This window comes from Chrysochloris asiatica, unplaced genomic scaffold (genome assembly GCF_000296735.1).
Source record: "Chrysochloris asiatica unplaced genomic scaffold, ChrAsi1.0 scaffold00008, whole genome shotgun sequence".
Taxonomy (NCBI): domain Eukaryota; kingdom Metazoa; phylum Chordata; class Mammalia; order Afrosoricida; family Chrysochloridae; genus Chrysochloris; species Chrysochloris asiatica.
In genome coordinates this window covers 13,431,821-13,436,613 of record NW_006408526.1, presented here as the reverse complement: position 1 = coordinate 13,436,613, position 4,793 = coordinate 13,431,821, and positions in this window count along the sequence as shown.

The window sequence follows — 4,793 nt, the reverse complement described above, 5'->3', positions numbered from 1 at the left end:
AAATCCTTACGGGAGTAGAAAGCCTCATCTTTCTCCCGCGGAGCGGCTGGTAGTTTCGAACCGCTGACCTTAAGGTTTGCAGCCCGATTCATAACCACTACGCTACCAGAACTCCTTATGTAGATAGTCTGTATTATTTATCTGAATATTCCAGCATCTGTGGATCCTTCTTTGTTAATATTCAGCTTGTTTTGTTTGTTTGTAGTAGTGTGTTTTTAGCATATTTTTAACGTTTTTTTTTTTTTTTAATTTCTTAATATTGCAGTGAAATTCCTATGGACTCAACAAGGAAACTTTTATGAAGTGTTTTTAATTATATTTCTGCCTCTTTCTGAGAGATACCTCAGACTCAAGACCATTCAGATGTACCATCCCTCAAAGGCTTTGACTTAGAGCATATTCCAAATTCAGCATTCTGTCCTTACTAAGGTTTCACTGTTCAGCATCCATCAGTAAACACACTAGGAATTAGCCTCCTGGCTACCTTTCAATCCAGGAAAACTCCCTGTTGCTCTATCCATTCTCTCACTTTGAAACATGCTCCCTTCCTTTCACTTGTGGACACTGCCAATACTCCTCAGACCCAGCTCCTACCCTTTATGGAACCAACAACTTCTCATAAAGTAATATTAGTATTCTCAAGGAGAATATAAGTGTGCCATTGGACTCAAGAGTCATCATCAGTTTACAATTCGCAGTTAAGAGAATAAGTTAAAAACAATTGCTATTTTATTTTTCTAATTCATAGGCTTATTCTAAGCAAAACATTTAGACAAGTTCTATCTGTAAATACATTTGTCTTAGTCTATCTGTAATACATTTGTCTTAGTCCAGATTGCCTTTAAAAACAAGGTCTAATGAAAACAGTGGCTTCTTAGCAGATCTTCTGAGTCTATTAAATTCAAGGTGGAAAGGTCAGATCAGAAAGCTATGGTGATTGGTTTTGTTTTGATTTTGTGGAGGGGGGTACTTTCAAAGGGGTAATCTTGATAGATTCTCTCAAAGGATACAGGACAGTCATGGTCATGAAGAAGTTCTAAAATCGCAATGGTGAGATAAAGGCAAGGAAACTTGTGCCAAGGATCTTTTCTTTTCTTTTTTTTTTCCATCAGTACAATGAATCTTCTCAGTCTTCAAAAGTAGCAAAGAGTGTCCTGTGAGAATTTCATTCAAGAACCTTTACCCACCCGTTCAACAGTTGTGTTCTTCAGACTTTTTTTGGTTTGTTTTCCACACTTAAAGAATATTTCAAAGGAATGTAATATGAGTCCTTGGAGGATGCTAAATCTGCTGCTTTGATATAAATCAAAGAACTCCAGGAAGTGTCAGAGAGACAGAACCACAATTTTCAAAAGTTTATAGATGTAGATGGAGGAAATACTGAGAAACAATAGCTTCCCATATTGATAATTTTGTTTAATCATTGTTTTTACGATTTTGCAGCAATACTTTTTGACATTTACTAGTACATGTGGTTTTATTTTCACACTCACTCTAACTGTCATAATCCTTCTTAATTTGAATTCAATCCCTCAAAATTTACTTCCCACTGCTTAGAAATAAGTCTTTTGCTAAAGTCAACAGCCTTAAAGCCTTTCATGTTTCTTCTCTCATTCACATGATCCCTGCTTCTTGATTTTATTCATATTATTCTCTCTGCCTGAAGTTTTCTGCTCTACTAGCTCTGCTTTGTTGCAGATAGAAACTCAGGATCTTTGGAGCTAAATAACTTAATCACACTTGCCACATTCACTGATCTTGGGCAAGAGGCAAAGAGAACCTCAGTTCCTGTATTATAAAACTGTGATATAAATATCATTCCCCAGTGTTGTTGGGCAGATTAAACAACCAGCACGTTACCTATAGCAGTGCAAGCTATCAGTAAATCATTTACCTTCTCGTTCCTCAAAGTACTTATCTAAAAACCTTCACATGTCCTGCCACCAAGTGAAATCATTCTGCCTGCTCTACATCATATTTGATTCTCCCTTTGCTGGTGCTATATAGCACTTTTACTCTGTTTTCTCCTATATTGCCATATAACTTTTCCTAGATGCACATACCTTAATACTGTTGCTGTTAAGTGCCATCAAGTGATTTTCAACTCATAGAAACCTTGCATAGGATTTCTGAGGTGATTCAGGAGCAGAAAGCTCATCTTTCTAGCTAGGAGCCACTGGTGAACTTGAAACACGAACCTTGTGGCTTGTAGTCCAGTGCTTATCAAACAGAGTCACTGTGCTCCCCATATGCTTTAATAGCCCCATATTGTTTTAAACTCCTTAAGAGTGGGGTTTTTGTCCTATTTTATCTGCTGATGTTCTCCAGATTTCCAAGCACAATGCTGAAATGTGGAAGAAGTAGCACATAATAGGGAGACCCGTATTGACTGAGGATGCATCTAAGCCTGGTAAGCCTACTTAGTTTTCCTGTTCAAAATATGGAGAAAAAAAAATATGACATCTTATACTTCACTAGTGTAGCCACTATAATGTCTTTATTATATCTATTCTATAATTATAACATGTCCTGATATGGCACTGAAGGACAAGCACTGGGCTGCTATTCACAAGGTTAATGGTTCAAACCAACTAGCTGCCATTCCTTGGAAACCCTATTGAGGATTGCTATGAGTTAGAACTGACTCAATGGCACTTAGCAACAACAACATACCCAAATATATAGAGAGAAATGGAGTAAGAAACTGGATCTCTCAAAAGTATTGGAAATGCCATAGATAGAACTGGTATCTGGGGACCTTCTTCCTCTTATTATCAGAGGATATCCCCACACGATTTCTCAAGCTGGGAGAATTGAAGAAAAAATTCAAGCCTCGACTTTCATTATTGAAAGATTCTCTGGGCAAATGAATGAATGATGCAGAAAGCATCAAAAGAAGATGGAAGGAATACACAGAGTCTCTGAACAAAAAGGAAATGGTTAATGTTCAACTGTTTCAAGAGGAAGCATATGGAGACAACAAACAAGATGGTGGATTGCGTGGAAGTGCAGTAAGGTGCTCCATCAGCAACAACACAGAATACCGGACCAAGCAGGCTCAGGGGATGGTCCCAGAACTCTGAACCCCATATAAAGGAATATTTAGAAGGTTGGAAGGCCTACAGCTAGGGGAATTTGTAGCAGAAGCAAGAAATCCATTGTTTTCTAATTCAAGATGCTCAGCTGCTATACAGGGGGAAGACTCAGAGCAGCCACAGACGCCTGACAGAACTGCAGAGATAAAGGTGTGGACATTCTTTTCTTTTGGTATCTGTTCATTGGTCCTTTGCTGTCTGCATGCCTCCATTTTTATAACTATAGGGGTGCCTGAGCTAGTGGACACCCCAGTCCCACCCTCAGAGAGTTCTACTACACATTCGCACAGATCTACAAATTTAAAGAGACAGTTTCCACTTAAAACCTAATGGCCACAGCCAGCCCTGAACTGTTTATAAGTAGAAAAAAGGTTTGAATGGAGCAGGAGTGGCAAACAAAAAAGTCTGAAAATTAAATCCCAAGTTACATCAAAATGACCAACAGTGGCATCTTGAAATGTCTCAAGAAGAGTGAAAAGGGAAGCCTATTCCTGATCACATCTACATGGAGGTAATCAGAAAGCATAAAAAATACCAAAATACACACCCATCTAAGTATTAAGGCCATAGATAACCCCTGAATATGCCCAAAAAACAGAAGCAGATGACTGTATCTGCACATGTCCAGAAATGAGATAAAGTAGACCTACACTCCATATTCGAAGATGGGCAGGCTTTGGAAATGCCTGAGAAGGAATTCAGAAAAATTATTATAAAACGTATCAAAACACTCTATAATAGAGTTGAGGAAAATAAGGAAGAAGTCAGGAAAGCGCTACAGGAACAATCAAATAAAATAGATACAACATTGGAAACAATTCTAAACCTTCAGAAAGAGGTTCAAGCAATTAATAATAGAATATCAGAAATGGACAATACACTGAAAGGACAAAGGAGTAGAAATGAAGAGATAGAAGCCAGAACTAGTGAGCTAGAAGATAAATCGTTCAACACTACTAAGATAGAAGAGCAAACACAAAAAAGGATAAAAAAAATCTGAAGAAGGCCTAAGATTCATGTTGGGCAACATGAAGAGGAATAACTTAAGAATTATTGGCATTCTGGAACAGGAATAATCACACAAGTCCACAGAGGAGATAGTTGAACAACCTGTGGAAGAAAATTTTCTTAACATCCAGAAATGTGAAAAGATAAGCATTAAAGAAGCTCAACAAACCCCAGGATAGATAGACTCTAAAAGACAATCACCAAGACATATAATAATCAAGCTCTCCAAAATCAAAGATAAGGAAAGGATCTTGAAAGCAGCTAGGGAAAAGAGAAATATAACATACAAAGGCAAGCAAATCAGATTAAGTGTGGCTTTCTCAACAGAAACCTTGCAGGCAAGAAGGCAATGGGGAGACATATTTAAAACCTTGAAAGAAAAAACCTGCCACCCAAGAATCCTGTACCTAGCAAAGCTGTCAATCACATATGATGGTGTAATCAAAACATTCCAGGATAAACAGAAGCTAAGGGATTTTGCCAAAGCCAACCGTGCTATAAAAAACATCCTAAAGGAAGTTCTGTGGACTGAGAACCAACAAGAACAGACAACAACTACAGGATGATGTATGTGGCAGCATCACCCTGAACTATACTGACAAATGGAAGAGTCAAGAACAGAATAAAATTATAAGAACAGAGGATCTGGGAGGTCAGTCTATGATCAAAACAATTACAATGTGAAAGAAG